Raw genomic sequence first — 22,198 nt, 5'->3', positions numbered from 1 at the left:
AGTGTTGGGGTTCACAGAATTGTAGAATCATAGACTTTAAGGTCAGAAGGGACCATTATGATCGTCTAATCTGACCTCCTGCACAACGCAGACCACAGAATCTCACCCACCCACTCCTGTAACAAACCCCTAACCTATGTCTGAGCTACTGAAGTCCTCAAATCATGGTTTAAAGGCTTCAAGTGCAGAGAATCCTCCAGCAAGTGACCCGTGCCCCGCACTGCAGAGGAAGCCGAAAAACCGCCAGGGCCTCTGCCAATCTGCCCTGGAGGAAATTCCTTCCCGACCCCAAATATGGCGATCAGCTAAACCCTGAGCATGTGGGCAAGACTCACCAGCCAAACACCCAGGAAAGAATTCTCTGTAGTAACTCAGATCCCACCCCATCTAACATCCCATCACAGGCCATTGGGCATATATACCGCTAATAGTCAAAGATCAATTAATTGCCAAAATTAGGCTATCCCATCATACCATCTCCTCCATAAACTTATCAAGCTTAGTCTTGAAGCCAGATATGTCTTTTGCCCCCACTGCTCCCCTTGGAAGGCTGTTCCAGCACTTCACTCCTCTGATGGTTAGAAACCTTCGTCTAATTTCAAGTCTAAACTTCCTGATGGCCAGTTTATATCCATTTGTTCTTGTGTCCACATTGGTACTGAGCTTAAATAATTCATCTCCCTCCCTGATATTTATCCCTCTGATATATTTATAGAGAGCAATCATATCTCCACTCAGCCTTCTTTTGGTTAGGCTAAACAAACCAAGCTCTTTGAGTCTCCTTTCATAAGACAGGTTTTCCATTCCTCGGATCATCCTAGTAGCCATTCTCTTTACCTGTTCCAGTTTGCATTCATCCTTCTTAAACGTGGGAGACCAGAACTGCACACAATATTCCAGATGAGGTCTCACCAGTGCCTTGTATAACGGTACTAATACCTCCTTATCTCTAATGGAAATACCGCACCTGATGCATCTCAAGACTGCATTAGCTTTTTTCACGGCCATATCACATTGGTGGCTCATAGTCATCCTGTGATCAATCAATACTCTGAGGTCCTTCTCCTCCTCTGTTACTTCCAAGTGATGCGTCCCCAGCTTTTAACAAAATTTTTTGTTATTAATCCCTAAATGCATGACCTTGCACTTTTCACTATTAAATTTCATCCTATTACTATTACTCCAGTTTACAAGGTCATCCAGATCTTCCTGTATGATATCCTGGTCCTTCTCTATATTGGTAATACCTCCCAGCTTTGTGTCATCCGCAAACTTTATTAGCACATTCCCACTTTTTGTGCCAAGGTCAGTAATAAAAAGATTGATCCCAAAACCGATCCCTGAGGAACTCCACTAGTAACTCTTTCCAGCCTGACAGTTCACCTTTCAGTGTGACCCATTGTAGTCTCCCCTTTAACCAGTACCTTATCCACCTTTCAATTTTCATGTTGATCCCCATCTTTTCCAATTTAGCTAATAATTCCCCGTGTGGAACCGTATTAAATAACGTACTGAAATTGAGGTAAATTAGATCCACTGCGTTTCCTTTGTCTAAAAAATGTGTTACCTTCTCAAAGAAGGAGATCAGGCAGGTTTGGCACGATCTACCTTTTGTAAAACCATGTTGTATTTTGTCCCAATTGGCCTCAATGTCCTTAACTACTTTCTCCTTCAAAATTTTTTCCAAGACCTTGTATACTCTGGATGTCAAACTAACAGGCCTGTGGTTACCCGGATCACTTTTTTTCCCTTTCTTAAAAATAGGAACTATGTTAGTAATTCTCCAGTCATACGGTACAACCCCTGAGTTTATAGATTCATTAAAAATTCTTGCTAATGGGCTTGCAATTTTGTATGCCAGTTCCTTTAATATTCTTGGATGAAGATTATCTGGGCCCCCCGATTTAGTCCCATTAAGTTGTTCGAGTTTGGCTTCTACCTCAGATGTGGTAATATCTACCTTCCATACCCTCATTCCCATTTGTCATCCTACCATTATCCCTAACCTCCTCATTAGCCTCATTAAAGACTGAGACAAAGTATTTGTTTAGATATTGGGCCATGCCTAGATTATCCTTAACCTCCACTCCATCCTCAGTGTTTAGCTGTCCCACTTCTTTTTTCTTTGTTTTCTTCTTATTTATATGGCTATAGAACCTTTTACTATTGGTTTTAATTCCCTTTGCAAAGTCCAACTCTACTTGACGTTTAGCCTGTCTCACTTTATCCCTACATGTTCTGACCTCAATAAGGTAGCTTTCCTTGCTGATCTCTCCCATCTTCCACTCCCTGGATGCTTTCTTCTTTTTCTTAATCACCTCTCTGAGATGCTTGCTCATCCAGCTTGATCTACAACTCCTGCCTATGAATTTTTCCCCCTTTCTTGGGATGCAGGCTTCTGGTAGTTTCTGCAACTTTGACTTGAAGTAATTCCAGGCCTCCTCCGCCTTTAGATCCACAAGTTCTTCTGTCCAATCTACTTCCCTAACTAATTTCCTTAATTTTTTAAAGTTAGCCCTTTTGAAATAAAAAACCCTAGTCACAGATCTATTTTTGTTTATCCTTCCATTTAGTTTGAACTGAATTAGCTCATGATCGCTCGAACCAAGGTTGTCCCCTACAACCATTTCTTCTATGAGGTCCTCACTACTCACCAAAACCAAATCTAAAATGGCATCCCCTCTTGTTGGTTCAGCAGCTACTCGGTGAAGGAATCCATCAGCTATCGCATCCAGGAAAATCTGAGCCCTATTATTATTACTAGCATTTGTCCTCCAGTCTATATCTGGGAAGTTAAAGTCTCCCATGATCACACAATTCCCATTAGATTTACTTCATTAAAAACATTAAAGAGGTCTCTATCCATATCCAAATCGGATCCCAGCAGTCTATAGCACACCCCAAGCACTATCCCAGGGGAGGCTCTAGTAGCTTTCTTCCCCAATGTGATTTTTGCCCAGACAGACTCGGTCTTATCCATTTCATCACTTCTTATTTCTTTACATTCTACCCCATCATCAATATACAATGCTATACCGCCTTTGCCTTTATTTCTGTCTTTCCTAAACAGCACATAACCTTCAATACCTGTACTCCAGTCACGACTACTATTCCACCATGTTTCTGTTATCCCTATAATATCTGGTTTCACTTCCTGCACCAGTAGCTCTAGTTCCTCCATTTTGTTACCTAGGCTTCTCGCATTAGTGTACAAACATCCTAATTTTTGCTGTTTGGCTTTGCTCACATTCTTTACCCTATTGGGCACAGACATTCTACTGCCAGTATCACCTATTAGACTGGTATCTACACTGCCCTTCCTCCTTATGTCCATTCTTCTACCCACGGCTGTATCCTTTCTTATTTTGTTTTCTTCCCTCTCAGTGTTAAAATCCGGCATGGAGATTACCTGGACATCTCCCGACCATCTCTCCCAAATTCCTAGTTTAAAGCTCTCTTAATTAGTTGTGCCAGCCTCCAACCTAGAAGTCTATTTCCCTCCCTACTCAGGTGAAGTCCATCCCGAGAGAACAGTCCTCTGTCCATGAATGCTTCCCAGTGGCCATACATCCCAAAGCCCTCCTTATAGCACCACTGCCTGAGCCATCTGTTGATCATCATATTCTTATCACACCTTTGTTGCCCTTCTCTAGGAACAGGCAGAATCCCACTGAAGATCACCTGAGCCTCGATTTCCTTAAGTGTCTTCCCGAGCCTGGCATAGTCTCCCTTGATATGTTCCAGCGAGAATCTAGCTGTATCATTTGTTCCCACATGAAGGACAATCAGTGGATTCTTTCCCGCTACCGTTAGGATCCTCTTCAACCTCAGGTCCACATCCTGTATCTTAGCACCCAGCAGACAGCACATCCTTCTGTTCTCTGGATCAGCTTTGGTTACAGACCTGTCTATTCTTCTCAGTAAGGAGTCCCCAATCATGTAGACCTGCCTTTTCCTGGCAATGGTGTGATTCTCCAGTCTCTCCCCTGTTCCCTCTAGCTGCAAGTCCTCTCAGTTCCTATTATCCCTTGTAATCCTCTGCAACCCATCCCGTATCCTCCTGGGGCTCATATTTGGTGGCGTTATCTCCATTGACTCTTCCCCTCTTCCTATAGGACTAGCTGCTCTTCTCTTCTTCCTTGCCCTCTCACCTTCAGTGACCACCTGCTGTGCCCCTTCTTCATTTTCCAACTCCGCAAACCTGTTTCTGAGCTCTATTTCTCCTTCACTAACCCGTCTTTTCCTCTGCCTGGTTCTCTTAGTCACATGCTTCACTGTCCACTTTCCTCACCCAGCAGTCTCCCCTCAGAGTTCTTTGGTCCTGCTTCCATCTGCAAGTCTGAGCTTTTCCCTTCAGCCTCCTCATGTCTTTGCTCCATCATCTGCTTGAACCCCCTTCAAAACTCAACCAGCGTTTCCACCTGCCTCTCCAATCCTCAGATTTGTTCTTACATCAGCTCTGTCAGGCGGCACTTCATGCTGACGAAACTCTTTTCAGGTACCCCCTCCAGGATCATGTACGTGCCGCTGCTTCTACATCCAGTCCTCTTCATTGTGTCTTCCACTACTTGGGTCACTAGCACTGCTGCCTCTGTATCTGTCATAGCCTTCTCACCAAAGTCCTGTTAGTCCAGGAAACACAAACCAAAGCAAAACACCACCACCCACAGCAAAACAAACCCCCAACGAGCACCAAAACACTGCCAGACCACCACACACTCCCTTCACTAGCCTGTCTGTCCCTCTGCCTGGCTCTCTTAGTCTTCCCCCACAAACTCCCCTTGCAAACTCCCCTGTTTACAACTCTGTTTTCTGGCTCCTGTGCTGCTGCGGCTGTCTGTGCCGCTGCCTGACTGGCTGGTTGGGTTCTTAGGGATTGGCTTGTTTTGGCCTTGTTTTGATTAGCTTGATTTTTGGCTTATTGTGAAAGTCGGGGTACTTATTTACCGTGTGAAAGTTGGCAACTGTGCTCCCCGCTATAGTCCTACTGGCAAGTTGTGTCACATTGTGTTGGGTCTGGATTTTTACCCACTTGTGTGTTACAGGGAGACTCATGGGATGGCATAGCACACAGATCCATGCACTCAGGGAGAGAGAGGAGGAAGACAGGTTGGGAAGTGCCCCCTCTCCACTACTCAGCTTGGTTTTCCCCCTCCACTCCTGAGTTCCAGGGCCTGGAATTCCTCCATCCAGGGAGTGCCTGGCTCCAAGTAGACCTCAATCAGGTTACTCCAGTAGGTGGCTATGTGCCACATAAATTGAGGACAGGGCCTCCAGATTGGAGACCAATTTAGTGGAGTAGTTGCCTGCAAATGGTACCTAGGCTCCTGGAGTTCCTGGAATTGAACTGTCCACTTCCATTTTTCAAGGCTACCGTACAATCCCTTCACCCCCATGGTGGAGACAGTGGGTGCCATGTCAGGTTTCTAGGTATCTCTGCTGCAAACACTGAGGAAGGACCACTAAGCACTGGTCCTGAGTCAAGACCACACGTATGGCTACAAAGTCACTGGCCATGCCCATCTCAATTTATGGTTGGGGTTGTCTGGGTTAAGCGGACACTTCCAGGAGTGCTAATGTCACTGTACACTAGAATGACACTGTAACTGTGTCATAGAATTATTTTTTAAATTCAGATTGCAGGGTGTTTTTTATAATAAAAATATTTTCATGATTTTTGGCCATTCAGAGAAGTTTTATTGGAGAACTTTGTAAAATGTATTCTAGATATATGTATCGTTTTGACTACACTGTTGTACATGTTATAATCTTATTAATACTGAGCATTGTAAATGTAAAGGTTTTTCAGAGCTATGCTCTGGTTCTGTCTCAAGATACGTCATTAAATATATTTATTGTCAAATGGATTTGATGACAGATGCATTCCTTGGAAACATCCCAAAAATGATCCTCCAGAGGCTATCCCACTAAGCACTTTAAAATGACCTCACTGCACATTAAGCACTGGGCTGTTCTCTGGCTTGTTGGAAAAGGTTTGTGCCCCTTTAAGGGCTAGAGAGCCAGGAAGTGACTTTTTGCTGAAGACCAGGTCAGTGTGGGGACAGTGACCCATCCCTCCCAAGGTGACCAGAAGAGAAGGGGGACTATATAGGTCCATGCCAGAGTGGGGAAAGCCCTCTTTTACCTGGACCAGGCAAAGCAGCACCTACCATGGACATGCTGAAATACCAAGTTTTATTAGGATGTGCTGTGGGTACTGTGCTAGTTGCTCCTTTCTAGGGGAGCTGGGAAGGAATTTTTCCCTCACCACCAGATTGGCCAGGGTAAAATGGTTGTCTTTTTTTGTTTTTTGTTTTTTTGGCCCTCCCCCATTGGATTTTTTTGTGGGGAGACTGCCAGATTGGCCAAGACAAACTGTGGGGGTTTTTTTTGCCTTCCCCATGGTGTGTGGGTGGGTGGGTGGCTTAGTTGAGGTGAACAAGAAACGGGAATTAGGCTATGACATCAAAACTCCTTATGTCAACATGAGGCGGATGTCCAGTGCAGGTACTCTGTAGGGAAGGGATACAGTGATCAGATAAAATTGATTGGTAAAGGATTTAAAGGAGGTATTCTTGAAAGGAGCAGAAATGGGGGGCTCGGGTTGCCTATGACTGGTACCACAGGGAGCTCCCGTCCTTAACCCTCATTCAAGAAGGGGAATGGTGAAGTCCCAGCAGGATGGGTAACGGGGAGGGCTGATGGAAGAACTCTGGATATATATTGAAATGATTTATGGAATTGCATTGTACACTTTTATCTGTTAGGTACTCCCGGACATTGAAGAAGAAAATTGTGGCCTAATTAAACTATATCCAGCGTCTCCTGTCCTTTTTTCAGGATAGCCAGACAAAAAAAAAAAAAGGTAGCAATACCACAGTGGCCCATTTGCTTGCACATGTTCATGTAAATTGTATGCTTATTTGTGCATCTAATTTTCTCACACATTTCCCATAACTGACAATGTAATTGCATTAATTCAATGAGCAAAGGATCAGTTAATAGATTCATAGAATTTGGGGCCAGAAGATCATCTCCTTTGACCTGTGTGTCACAGGCCATTAAATTTTGCCTAGTTACCTCTGTATTATCACATTATACATCTAGCTGGTTGTGCGTGTGCAGTTTCAGTAATTCTACCTGCAGTTTAAAGATCTTATTTAAAGCCAAAGGCACTCTTTCTATTGACTTAATAGACTTTGGATCAAGCCCTTGGTGCCATTCACAAGACCTAATCACATCATAACAATTTTCTGCACTGGTCCAGGAAGACATGGCAGCATTTCCATACCTTTCTGTGGTTAATTTCTAAAGTGACAAATCCGATGAAGTGAGCTGTAGCTCACGAAAGCTTATGCTCAAATAAATTGGTTAGTCTCTAAGATGCCACAAGTACTCCTTTTCTTTTTGCAAATACAGACTAACATGGCTGTTACTCTGAAACCAGTGTTTTACCTGGTGACTGGTAGACAGACATTTGATTTGCCTTAATAAATTAGCCAAGTTTTCTCTCAGGTGGTGGATTTGTTTTGTACATATATCATGCATATTATCTGATGTGAAATTCAGAATGGGGTCTTTGTAATTGATAGTCAGAAGCGCCACACAGTGAACTAAGAAAATGCCTTCCTCTGACCTCAGCCTGACTAGTTGGAGGTATGCTAGTGGAAGTGATTCTCTGTGCATGATAACAAGCAGACTGAGAAGAGGGAGAGAGCGGAAAAATGCCACCTTTGAGGTTCAATTGTCCCAGTGGCCTTTTAAGCCCATGGACCAAATTTAACAAGCATGTAAACAGGCGCAGCTCCATCAACTAACATGGCGTAGCACCTGCTTGCAACATGGCTGAGTCTGACTCAATGTTTTCAACAATTAAAAAAGCCTGACTTACAAGAGCTATGATTTTATCAGTCAGAGTGGTATTCACGAAGCTGGAGAGGGCATAGCAGGAGTCAGTTTTGTCATGACTCTGAACAATAGTTAATTTTGCCTCACAGACAACTTCCTCCTACACACTGTCTGCTGCATACACTGTAGCTTTTACTCCATTCCATTGATTATAGTGCCCTTCCAGCATCTCCTATTCTTGCCACTCAGTATTCCAGGATTAGCACTGTCTTCTTCAATTAAGTCGATTTTAATTTTTCTAATTTTACAGAGTGAGTATAGCCTTTGCCACTAGCGCTTATTGTGCAACTAAAAATATATATCTTACCTAACTACCAGGGATAGGTAGCATTAAAGAACTACTGCTACTCTTAATGATGTTAACTGTATCCTTCTGAGGAGCAACATGAAATTTACAAACAATAAAACAAAACCAAATAGGTAATAAACCCAGTAAACTAATTGTATCGTGGAGCTTGATGGACTTGGACTTGGACTGTGTTGGACCATTAGGGAAGCAGATCCAAGAGATAGGGACCCCCAGCTGAAAGTGACCTCTGGAGAGTTCAGCCTTGGGAGGTGACAGCAAGAGCTTCCCCAGCTCCTCTCACTGCTACTGTGTGGCTTATGAGAAACCGGGTCTCCCAGAAAACTTGTTCCAGAGCACAAAACCTTCATCTGCTGTGTTTGCAGGCCTTCAGCTCCTGCAAGATGAACTCACAGTGACTTCTCCTTGTTTGGTTGTGCCCTGGTTGACACAGTAAATGAAGAGAATCACAAAAATGTCACTGGAATGTAAGCAGACAGCTCCGTCCCCCCTCCTCCCCCAACACTTTTATAACTTGTATTCTTCTTGGCCCTGAGTTAGATGGTATTGGTTTTCAGCTCCCCAGCTCCCACTCCTCTCCAGTTCACTTGCATAAAGCCCAGTTATTCAGACTTTAAATAGAAAAAATGAATTTTCACCTTTGAACAGGTGTAGATGTCTGTTGTAGGCTAAAAGTTTTATCAATGTACCTTGTTGCAAAAAGGACTTCTATACTTAAAAAAATGATACCACCACATTATGAATTAGAATTCTCACATGAGCTCAAAGGCAGTTGGGACAGAGACAATTATGACTTTATATAGTCTGAACACTCTTTATATGGAGCTTTGGAGTTGCAGTAAACTGCAATAATTATAAGAACATTTTTTTTCACAGGAATTAGACTACAGAGATTTTTATGGGTTTCTCTTTTAATGTGTTATGACATTTCTTCCTCTATGACTAAGCTACTTTGCTGAAAATGTTTAGAATCCCTTGGAGATCAGACCTCTAGGAATGTGTTTGTGTGAGTTAAACATTATGTTGAGTTTCTTCTGTAAATTTGAAAATGGAGGAGTCAATAGGATAATTAAAGAATGTATGGAAACATCAATAATAAAGTTAAAAGAGGAGGGTTTCATAGGCAATACAATTGATCCATCAAGCTCAGCTAAAAACACACTTTAAAACATATAAACCACATACTGTGCTTTTTACTTCTCAGATACCAGTTCAAAGCCCTTGTGTTCAAAATTTGTTGTATGTCATGGGTGTTCGGGGGCAGCATAAAATTAGCTGGTGACCTCAGACCGGTTTCCATTGGACCACTCAGAAAGCCATCAGCATAACGGACACTAATTAGCAGCGTTGTTGGCAGCCTCAGCAGAGGCCAAGGACTGAGCAAGCAAGGAGTCTGAGCTCATCCCTTGCTCTAGAGGTGGTTTCCCCCAGGTCAGGGGTGAGGCACGCTGGCAAGAAGCGTGGTGGAAGCTGTCACTGCCTGTGCTGTGCCTTGTGTGTAGGTAACTAAAGGGCTTCAGCTTCTAGGGTTGTCAGTTAGCTATCTTTGACGGGCCCTGCATCCCCCTTTTAAAAGACCCCATCCCATCCCATCCCCCCCCCCCCAAAAAAAAAAATTAAAAAAGAATACAGGACAGATCTTCAGTATAAATTAGTGTTGTTCTAATGACTTCAGCAGAGTTATGCCTATTTACATGAACTGCGGATCTGGTCCCACATTTCTAAGATGTCTGTTATGATTGTCTTTTATAGGCCAGTTTCTCTAGAGAAACTACTGAATGGGTAGTTTGCGAATGCTCTTAAGAAAATATTCTATATCATCCATCAGTGGAGAACTCCACTTCTGTGTTGTTAAAATAACATTTAATTGAGTCACATGGAGAAATTGCTTTCTCTGCCCTTAGACATACACAATACTCTAGAAGCCAGTAGTAACCTTCTCAAAACTATAACTTCTTGTAATATTTGGGGCTAATTGTACAGAACACTATGTGTGTGAATTTTGACATCAGAAGCTTGACTTTTACACAGTTGTGTCCTCTGTTTACACTAGGGCTGAATTAACTGGCCCTTTAGTTTCATAAAACATTCTTTAAACATTGAGGAGAGGGGAGGGGAGGGGAGGGGAAAGAGGTTTCCTAGCAAACTTACAGTGCATGTAATTCTCAATATTTTACATATTTCTCAATTTAGTAGAGCCCAGATGTGGAGCACTGGCCATTACAATTTGGCAGCTAAGCCACCTTGAAGAACATATTGATGGAAAAGGGTTGTCCTGTTTCTACTTTGTTGTTGGAAGCAAGAGAAGAGTGGGAAGAGTAACTGGAGTTTATGGTGGCGGTGTAATGGAGCCTGTGACAAGATGAAGGCCTCTGAACAGGTGATTAGAACTTTCATCAGTCTGTGAAGAAAACCAGGGAGAATAATTTTTAGGAGCTGAAAGATAAATTCCAATTGTTGTTTTAGGAACCAATACGTTACTTCACAGGCATGAAAATGTATTGTTGCACAGAATAAATTGCACTACAAATACAGTCTAGTTTAGTTAACTAACAAATAATTGTTAGGATAGGTAAGTAAATGTCTCTCTCTAGTTGAGTAGTACTGGTGTGAAAAAGTCCCTTGATTATCTTTTCTTGGTTTCCCTTGGTCACTGTCTTGAGCCTGCTGAAATGTGGTATCTGTAGATAACTGTAGTTAGTTCCTCTACTTCCTCACATGTATGTGAATCTGTAGAAGTTCTAGAGTTCTCTGGTGTAATACAGTTACTGGTGCTGCTGATGGTAATAATGAAGACTCTGACCCAAGTTGGTAAGAATTTGGTGATGGCTCTGCCATATGCAACTGATCTCTGTGTCTGTGCTAGATTTTTGTCATCTTTGACCTTCCCTGTGTATGACACAGGACATAACTAACTGGTCTGTGTAGACCCTGCTGGCACAAACTGAAAGCTTCCTAGTATGCTTTAATGTAATCCTGTTTGAAACAGTACTGGGTTAAAATGCACCAGGGAACTTTTTTAGTTCACACCAGCAAGATCTACAAGGATCAGTTAGTACACAGCACATTAGTGTGCTTTAGAAATCACACCCCTGAAGTACGCATTGCTGCTCCATGTAGTCAAACCTTATAGTCTCCATGGAAATCTCTTGCTTGAACTCTTTGGCCTACATAAAATTTATGTGCAATGGTGTGTTGCCTACTGATGATAATAATATGATTTACAGGCTCCTTATAAACTGATCCTCAAAGGTCTGGTCTTAGGGGATCCAGTTGAGAAAGGTTTTGAATAAAATATAAACGAAATGCATCCTGGGGGCAGAAGAGTGGGTCAGTTCTGTACCAGATTGAAATAGGAAATTGGCCAGTTTCTTTTCTTTTGAGTGCCATTTTTTGCCTGCATAATTTTCACCAAATAAGCAATATGGTCCAGATTTTGAAAGGTATTTAGGTAGTACTGCGATCAGTGTGGCAAAGCTTAATGGATTTAAGAGCCTAATTCTCATGTTCAAAAGTGATTTGGGCACTTTTGCAATGCTGAGAACAGCAATGCCTATATAGCTTTAAAAATCTGGACCTTCATCTCCAAGCTGGCTTTGAAAATGCTTAGATGGTTTCAGGATAGCTTTTTAAAAAATCTTGTTTAAATTCCTAAATTACAATAGGGATTTTTCCAACCCTTCTTTTCACTACAAGTATTGAACACATTTTATTACACAGGCACATCTCTGCAGAAAAATTATTTTTGTTGTTCCTTATTATATTAGGGATTTTTTTCTACTCCAGTGAGGTTTCTGTGAGTCACTTTCTGTCTCTGATATCCTAAGTTAATTGCAAGTAGGTACCCAGGAATAGAATCATAGAATATCAGGGTTGGAAGGGACCCCAGAAGGTCATCTAGTCCAACCCCCTGCTCGAAGCAGGACCAATTCCCAGTTAAATCATCCCAGCCAGGGCTTTGTCAAGCCTGACCTTAAAAACCTCTAAGGAAGGAGATTCTACCACCTCCCTAGGTAACGCATTCCAGTGTTTCACCACCCTCTTAGTGAAAAAGTTTTTCCTAATATCCAATCTAAACCTCCCCCATTGCAACTTGAGACCATTACTCCTCGTTCTGTCATCTGCTACCATTGAGAACAGTCTAGAGCCATCCTCTTTGGAACCCCCTTTCAGGTAGTTGAAAGCAGCTATCAAATCCCCCCTCATTCTTCTCTTCTGCAGACTAAACAATCCCAGCTCCCTCAGCCTCTCCTCATAAGTCATGTGCTCTAGACCCCTAATCATTTTTGTTGCCCTTCGCTGGACTCTCTCCAATTTATCCACATCCTTCTTGTAGTGTGGGGCCCAAAACTGGACACAGTACTCCAGATGAGGCCTCACCAGTGTCGAATAGAGGGGAACGATCACGTCCCTCGATCTGCTCGCTATGCCCCTACTTATACATCCCAAAATGCCATTGGCCTTCTTGGCAACAAGGGCACACTGCTGACTCATATCCAGCTTCTCGTCCACTGTCACCCCTAGGTCCTTTTCCGCAGAACTGCTGCCTAGCCATTCGGTCCCTAGTCTGTAGCGGTGCATTGGATTCTTCCTTCCTAAGTGTAGGACCCTGCACTTATCCTTATTGAACCTCATCAGATTTCTTTTGGCCCAATCCTCCAATTTGTCTAGGTCCTTCTGTATCCTATCCCTCCCCTCCAGCGTATCTACCACTCCTCCCAGTTTAGTATCATCCGCAAATTTGCTGAGAGTGCAATCCGCACCATCCTCCAGATCATTTATGAAGATATTGAACAAAACCGGCCCCAGGACTGACCCTTGGGGTACTCCACTTGACACCGGCTGCCAACTAGACATGGAGCCATTGATCACTACCCTTTGAGCCCGACAATCTAGCCAGCTTTCTACCCACCTTATAGTGCATTCATCCAGCCCATACTTCCTTAACTTGCTGACAAGAATACTGTGGGAGACCGTGTCAAAAGCTTTGCTAAAGTCAAGAAACAATACATCCACTGCTTTCCCCTCATCCACAGAGCCAGTTATCTTGTCATAGAAGGCAATTAGATTAGTCAGGCATGACTTGCCCTTGGTGAATCCATGCTGACTGTTCCTGATCACTTTCCTCTCGTGTAAGTGCTTCAGGATTGATTCTTTGAGGACCTGCTCCATGATTTTTCCAGGGACTGAGGTGAGGCTGACTGGCTTGTAGTTCCCAGGATCCTCCTCCTTCCCTTTTTTCTATTTTTTTAATAGAAAGCCCTACTCTACTTTCTGTATAAGAACATCTTTTTATACCATTCACAATATTTCTGTCTCAAGCCAGTGTTTGGAAACATGAGCAATATATCTGGTTTTTTAGGCCCCCCTCCCCGCTTTCTTTATTTTATGGCTAGAAATCTAATAAAACTTCAGACAATAATGTAGTAGCTTGGGATGGAAATTTTATAGGAAAAACAAGCAGCGTTTCCTTCTTTCTAGCTCCACAAAGAGAGCAACTGACCTCTGCCTAGTGATGATGATCCACAGATTTCCTCCTTGACTCTCCAAATTGAGGTCCTGAGGAATAGAAGTTCTACCCTGTGCTAAAAGTTTAATCTGAAGATGGCCAACACTGGGGTTTTATTTTTCTAACAGAAAAATTTTTAATGTCTTGTGCTCAGGATTTGTAACTTGTTTGTGTCAGTCTAAACCAGTTCAGCCTCAGCCGTATGTCTGTATTTTGGTCTGCCTTGCTAAAGATGCCTCAACTCACCGCACAAAGCTCCTCTGTGTCTAGGTTGAGTAACAGCTATACGATAATCCCAGACATACCTTTCCTAACCACATGACACTTTGCGATTCCAAGCACTGAAAGGCTGTATATTTCTCTTTCCTGTTATTACAAATTCCATGCAAAACTAAACTTCAGAAGTTCAACGAGGTATTCTCCAGAGATTTGAACTCGCAAGGGCAAATATTTCTGAGCTCGCTTATAAGAGACTGGATTTCTGGCTGCCTCCCTTCATTCAGGAGGGCCTTGTGGGACTTGTGGAGACCTGCACTTAAATGGGGTGGGGGGGGGGGGGGAAGGGAAACCTGTGGATGAACATAGTAGTTGGTGACCTGAAGTGACCTGTAAATCAATAGAAATAATAATAATAATAAAAAGCTTTGGGCTGAACAAATGGTATGAGAGTATAAGCAAGATGGAGGATAGTGAGGGCAGGGGTTGAGAGGGAGCAAATGTGGTGTAGAATAGTGTGAGAGGACGATGAGATCACAGAGCAGCAGGGAGCAAGTGGGTTGGAGGATAGTGATAGTGGGGAGCAACCCAGGAATGGTGTGGGAAGGAGCCATGGCTGAATAAAAATAAAAATCCAAACAGACTGGATGACAGTGGGGAAGGGATGAAGAGTGAGAAAAGAGAATTCTCCCAAATGATTCCTTCACCGAGACTATCCTTGCTGCTGAGGAAAAGAGTGGGATCTGGAACACAGTATTGTGATGCCTGTCAGGAGGGAAAGGGGGAATATCTTCACAGCACAATTTTAGAGTGTGAGAACAGTAAGAGAGGTCCCTGATCCCAGAGGAAGATGAGAATATTCCCCCCCCTTTAAACGAGAGTTCAGCTACCAAGATAGTTTACGGATTTGTGCCAAGCGATAAGTTTTTAGTCCAGTATAAATTCTGCCCATGTCTCTTATAGTACAAACACTGCCGATACCACTATTGTAATTGCCCATGCACTGCTCAGTGCAGTACCATGTATTTTGTATAAAATATAAACTGACACACTGCCAAACACAACTCTGAGGGGGCCTAGAAATATGGATCCATTTGAAACCACCTCTTAAGTGACATGTGGCATGTGTTTGTCTCAGAAGAGGGCTCAGCGACATAAAATTGCAGTAATGATCCCATCTTCATTTAAATTCTTCTCCTATTTACATCCATCCCTTTCGTTTTGCCTGAAGGTCAAACGTGGTCTGTGTTTTATTTTATTCCATACGTTCAATTCACATAAGCTGTTCCTTTTATTCCAAACAAATCTCACATTATGCTGGTTTAAGAAATGTTGCTTTGTGAAATTCAGATTCAATATTGCAAGGGAAAAAAATCCCAGATAGTAACTGCAGTTCCACAGTAATTAATGTATTTTCATTTAGTTCATTCACTCTACCTCATTCAGACCCTGCACCTCATTAGGCCTTTGACTTTTTGGGGCTGGTTTGATAATGTTAGTACTACTTCCAGTGTATATAGTCCTATTTCACAGCAGCGTACACAGCAACAAATATTTTGGTTGACTGTTATTGCCGCATAGCTTGTTGCACTGTCACATTCATGCTGAACTTCTGTTTTTAAGAGGAATTATCTTGCCAACTGATAAACTTTGAAGAACATAATTTTTGTGTGTATAAAATGGATTAGGGTTGCTGCAGTGAGCAAACTGATCTTGGTATTTCAAAAACATTCCTGGCTAAAATAAAACATCCATGCTTTGTAATCTTACAGTTCAATATTTAATATTGTGTGGCAAATAATAATAGATCCACTTCTCTTCCTGAACAATACACTCCTAAGGCTAAAACCTTCTCTCAGTTGTACTTAGTTAACTTCCTTGGGGTTCTATCAGTGGACTGAGAGTAGAAGAATTTGATCTGTTGGGCCTCTTTTTGTAGACTTTGGAGAAATCCAGCACTGACATTCTGCACAATCCCTTTCATGTCAGGTGTAATTGTACAAAGTATCAATCAGCACTGAATTTATTTGACCTAATCGTTTTCAAGGAATTTAGGAGAGCTGTGAAGTATAACTTTTCCAATGGAACCCGCGAGGGGAGTTATTAGGCAGATTCCAGTTTTTTGAGTTGTAATGTGGAAAGTGGTGTGGGACCATTAGTGACCAGGGGCTTGTCCACAGTACATTAGTCTACACCAAGGGGGGGGGTGTAAATTTTAGTCTGCCACACACTAACTGGCCCATGGGGAGCCTCTTGCCATGCACTAAAAGTTCCTTACTGCTCATTAGGGACTACATTTGAAAGAGGACTACATTAATGCACACTGGGGAACTTTAAGTGCACACCAGTAGGATCCACTGGGCTAGTTAGTGCACAGGACACTGGAGCAGACTAAAATTTACACCCCTCTGGTGGGGAATAATGCACCATGGAGACAAGCTCCAGGCATGTTATGCTCTATCTCATCCAAAGACAGTACTGTTTCTTTATACATAGGCTTGGCAAAATGCCATATTTATTTTATCATTTCAGTGGATAGGATCAATGTTTACCAGTAAGCATTTTTTCAATTTTTATCAATTTACATTTTATCAGTTGTGGGTTATTATTGGAGGGAGCCAGACTATATTTATTCCATGGCAGCACACATTAAGATTCAAATATTGAAAGCTTTATAACTGTTAAAACACAAATTGTTAACATCACATGGCAAAATATACAAAGAAAATATCCTTAAATCAAACTCTAATAACTAGAACCCCGTGTCTGTCACAGAGGTCATGGAAGTCAGGGATTCCGTGACTTTCCGCAACCTCCGGGACTTCTGCGGTGACTTCTGATCCCAGGGCCACCCAAGCCATTGGCCCCAGAGCTAACTGCTCAGGCTGCCCCAGGGCAAGCCACACCAGCAACTGCTAGACTGGCTTCACAGCCAGTCGCTTGGGTGGCACTGCACCCAGCTGCACCGGCCACTGCTAGAGCTGCCTCGAGGCCAGCTGCATGAGCTACTGCTCGGGCAGCCCCGGGCAACTGGCCCCAGGGACTGACCGAACAGCAGTGGGAGCGGCTGGCCCTGGGGACTGCCTGAGCAGTGGTCTCGGGGGTGTCAGGAACAGCCACAGCTTGGCAGCTCCCAGCAATGGTCCTAGGGGTGGCTGGAGCAGCTGCTGCTCAGCTGCCCTGGCAGCTTGTGCCGCTGGCCCCAGGCCCCACCTGAGCAGCAGCCCCCAGTCTCCCCCAGCAGCAGCAGCTCCATCTGGGGACCTACAGAGCAGCAGCCCCTCCTACCCCCAGCTAAGATTTAATCAGGGGTATTTATATTACAAGTCATGGACAGGTCACAGGCCATGAATTTTTGTTTATTGCCCATGACCTGTCCATAACTTTTATTAAAAATACCCATGACTAAATCGTAGCCTTATTAGTAAGTTCTCCATCAGTATTTTTCTTACTTTGCCTGTATATAAATTTTGATTAGCAACAGAAATATTTTTCATTGGTCTCTATGTACGTGAAATTGACATTTACGGATAAATATCTAATACTTCCAAGCCTATTTATACACTCTGTGATTTTTGCAGATGTTATCATTTTGCAACAGCTCACTGTGACAAGAAATCTCCAAATGGCAACTATCTTGTGGGTCCATGACTGTGTGATCATCAGATAATCTGCATACAAATTAGTGTGTCTCTCTCCTGGGGACTGTGTCACACTCTGTAATTTTACATTTGAATTTTATAAAGGTACAAATTCTCCTCTAAAAGCGGTTATATGTCAGTTTTACTTGGGAAAATATCCCAGTTCACTGGAGAAAGGTTGTTGAGTGCAAATGTTGCTTGTCAACAGTAAACAGCACACAGCTCTTTCTTTTGAAACCGATGTAAGTTTTGGAAATGACTTTTTTTTCTACTTGATGTGGATTTTTGCAGCCCATATTAAAATAAACTGAAATGCGTCTAGACCAAAACTGCACTATTTGTTTAATGTACTTGGTCCCACATATGATCCCTCTACAATTGATTTTCTCCAAGTTTCTCTTACCCCATGTATAGTGGAGTGCCCATGTTAGTGGTTAACATAGTTTTTTGGCTTGGTAGTGGATGAGAGTGCTGGAACAATAATAGATACCGCAAGCTGTATCTGAGCATATGTCTAGTAAAACTGTGCAATCAGATCTGCTGGCTGTGTACAGATAAGGGGCCTGAATCTCCTTTCACTTACACTGGGTTTAAACTGATAATTTCTGTTGAATTCAATAGAGTTCCTATTGAACTTTTGAGTTCAATAGAGTTTTTGATTTACACGAATATAAGCAAAAGGAGAATTAGCTCCAAACTCTCCTGAAATTCTGCCACCAGATGATTTGTGAAGGAATAATTTGTAGTAACCTGAGGGGAAACAGAAGATACAGGCACAAACCCTGGGCTAGATTTATCCTTTAGGCACCATCATGTGTATTAGAAGGAGCACTAAGCGGATGCACAGCATCCAGAGCCCCCAACAGGCATTTTGGCTTAAACAACCAAATTATCTTATGTGATCTTCCAGGTAGCACATGTTAGCCCACCTGCTGTATTACTATTGAAGAGGTTACAACATACTTCTCTCTCTCCACCTCGGCAACATTGCTGGCTGGTGTGTAGAAGGCAAAGTGCTGGCTCTGCCCTTACCCCTTCTACTCTCTAGGTCTTGCAAAGCAGAGAGTATGTTCCCCATCAGGATTCTGGTCAGACTCTGTGCAACAATACAAAGGAGGTGGGAGTGGAAGTTCCTTACACACCTGTGCAGGCTTTGGACAGAATCTGGCCCTCTGTTAACGTTGAATATAGCTGAATATAGAACCTGGTTAGGAGAGGGGCAGTGAGTGAATAGCTCCGCCTTGCAGAAGGTTTTGCTTCCTTTGTTAATGTGGAAAAATAACATTTGTTTTACTGCAGATGCAATTATATTAACTCAGCCCACATGTTTTTTTTTCTTTTACCAAGGACTTTATCAGTTCCTCAGCTGGATGGTATTTGTGATTGGATTGCGTGTGAAACATGAGTTTGCCGTGCTATGGTAACTGCAAACTTGTTAACAGGAAACTGTGTTCCAAACAATAGCATTTGAACCTCTGAGGGTGGAAACTATATAGCCTGTTGACCAAAGAAGCTTGTTGCTTCTTGAAAAGAGCAGAAGCAACTCCCTTGACTGCAGCAGAGTCACATATTCTTATGCAAGTGCACAAATTCCCATTTCCAGTGTAAACATTCTTCCCTGGTTTTCAACTATCTCTTTGACTGTAGGAGTCAGAGAGCTTGGATTTGATTTCTTTAAAAGTTGGGCATCCAAAATGTATGTGCAATTGTACACCTAATCTATGTGACTATATAGTTTGACACACAACTATAGTCATTGTATGCACAAAATAAACGAGCAGTTGCACACACCCAACTTTTTAAAAAGGTTGTTTCCTGGAGCCTATTTTCCCTGCAGGCTGCAGGGTTACCAAAGTGTTAGTTCTACTTCTAGGAAAACATACATATAAGCACCTGGTACCTGAAAGTGCTTTGAAGGATGAACCAAATTGTTTTTCTTTACTATGTGTCTTAAAAGCAAGGAACTCAGCACCCACCTCCAAATATGTTAGGATTCGAATGTATTTCAGTGAGACTTAGTCATCTAACTCCCTTAGGCTCTTTTGATACTCCCAGCCAAATTCAATAAAGAATGCTTTAAAAGAAAAGTTAATTAGGCAAAATATTCTTGACATTTGTCTCTTTGCTGGACTACCAAACATGCCAGGAGAAGAGCAATCTGCAATGCTCATCAGGTGGTAAAATCATGAGGGCCAGTAGAAAAATAATTATGAGTAGAGGAAGAAGGTACTGGGTAAGGAAAGATGGGGTAACATAAGTTAGTTGCCTGTTATGTCCAGCTTTAAAGCTTTTTTGCATTTTGATTACTCTCAGTTCAGTCTAACAAGAATTCCTGTCTAACCAGAACATTGTACAGAACATTGTGACTGTGATGGTACAAACATCAAAAGGTTTTTTTTTAATGTGTAGTAAATCAAAAGTCCTTATATACATGCTGAGCAGCACTGCATGGCACATATTCTTTACTATTTTTCTTACTGTATAATTGCATGGCACCTACCACAACAGGACTCCAGTCTTGACTGAGGCCTCTAGGCACTACTGTAATACATATAATAAACTTTTAATTGCAGAGTTGGCACCAATGCCTATAGTTAAGCTACTTAACATTCTCCATAATATGATAATTCTGTTCTCCTATTAAGAAACTTTTCAGGAAGAGAGAAACTGACTAGAAGAGAACAGGATAACTGACTACACAGAAAGTGCTGTCACATGCAGAAAAGGTAACAATCTGAAAAACAGAATTTTTGTGTGAGTGCTGACTTCTATCAGAATCTTTTAACTATAGTAGGTACAAAATGTTCAGGAACAAAATGTGATCATTAAATTGATGGTTTCCCTTTAACATCAGTCTCTACTAGAGTTGGCCCTGAACCTGGTCCTGAATGTCCCTGAACTTTGTGGGGAAAGGGATGAGGCGGACAGCGAGAACTAAAACTGGATCCACATCCAAATTTTGTAAGTGGCCCCTATCTTCATAATGAGCTAAACCATATCTCAATGACTCCAGACTTTGGAGTGTTGGAAATCTAGAGTTGGATTCAGATTTTGTTGCTTGAGCCAATTTTCCATCACTCTGAGGGTCTGATTCTCAATTACATCACTCTGATAGTATAAAGAGGCCTTAAGTTGGGTGTAAATTTCATTCAGACAAATAATCTTTTGTTTATCCTCCTCCCCTCTTGGCATATGTAGATGAAATTATGAATGCCCATCCTTCAGTGCAGATAGTGATGATAATGGATGCAGAAACACAGCCCTGTTAAGAATAAAACCTCCTATGGGAAGTACTGTATACTTAGGGTATGTCTACACTACTGAATTAGGTAGATTTTATTTAAGCCTCTGATTTAAGCAAGTTGATTTGCATGTCCCCTCTATGATCGTTGTGTTGGCGGTGTGCATCCTCACCAAGAGGGTTTGCATCGACTCACGGAGCACTGCACTGTGGGTAGCTATCCCACAGTGCATGGAGCCGCGTGGAATATAGGGTTGGGCTTGCAATGCCTCATGGGACCAAAACATTTGCATGGGTGGTTATGGGAACATGGCATTAGCCTCCCATCATGCACTTACCTCTCTTCTTTCCTCCCTCCCTGAACTCAACAGCAAACAAACCAAGCCTTTTTCGCGCCTTTTTCCTAAGCCTGGGTTACCCAAGGAGATGCCATAGCATGGTAAGCATGGACCCTATTCAGCTGTACACTGTTGTGAGCGTTACAAATACCTTGCGCCTTATCCTGCAGTATTTACTCAGCCGAAGCCACCGCATGGAACAATGTGATGCCACGCAAGCAGTGCTGCTGGAAGCCGTGGAGCGGAGCAATTCGCAGATGCTAGCGACAATCATGCATCACCTTAACATGGTGGAGCGCTGCTTCTGGGCCCGGGAAACAAGCACTGACTGGTGGGACTGTATAGTTATGCAGCTATGGGATGATGAGCAGTTGCTGCAGAATTTTTGAATGTGCTAGGCCACTTCCATGGAACTGTGTGAAGAGCTTTCCCCAGCCCTGAAGTGCAGCAATACTAAAATGAGAGCTTCTGTGACAGTTGAGAAGCGAGTGGCGATAGCTCTGTGGAAGCTTGCAATGCCAGAATGCTACCGGTCAGTGGGGAATCAATTCGGAGTGGGTAAATCAACTGTGGGGTCTGCTGTGATCCAAGTTGCCAGGGCAATCAATAGACTTCTGTTAAGAAGGATAGTGACTCTGGGAAACATGCAGGACATAGTAGATGGTTTTGCCGTGATGGGGTTCCCTAACTGCGGTGGGGCGATAGACGGAACGCACATCCCTATCTTGGCACCAAGCCACCTTTCCAAAGAGTACATAAACCACAAGGGGTACTTCTCAATAGTGTCGCAAGCGCTGGTGGATCACAGGGCCCATTTCACTGATGTCAACGTGGGATTGTCGGGAAAGGTACATGACATGCACATCTTTAAGATCTCCGGTCTGTTCAGAAAGCTGCAAGAAGGAACTTTCTTCCCAGACCGGAAAAGTACCTGGCCTGCAGATTTCCTGTATTGGGACCTGGGCCAGAAACGCAGCTGACGAGGCCTGTGCTGTTGTGGATGAGCCTTAAGAGGTGGGGCTGGGACGTTGGCCAGCT

At 42.8% G+C, this 22,198-nt stretch overlaps 1 long non-coding RNA gene across 1 annotated transcript in view; it reads left to right on the top strand.

The window, feature by feature from the left end:
* Window positions 1-22,198, top strand: part of LOC141990106 (uncharacterized) — a 145,816-nt gene that overhangs the window by 80,785 nt on the left and 42,833 nt on the right. The gene's annotated exons all lie outside the window — the stretch shown is intronic.

This window comes from Natator depressus, chromosome 6 (genome assembly GCF_965152275.1).
Source record: "Natator depressus isolate rNatDep1 chromosome 6, rNatDep2.hap1, whole genome shotgun sequence".
In the NCBI taxonomy this organism is placed as follows: domain Eukaryota; kingdom Metazoa; phylum Chordata; order Testudines; family Cheloniidae; genus Natator; species Natator depressus.
Note: the sequence above shows the minus strand (reverse complement) of the source record. Positions and strands in the feature narration are given on the sequence as shown.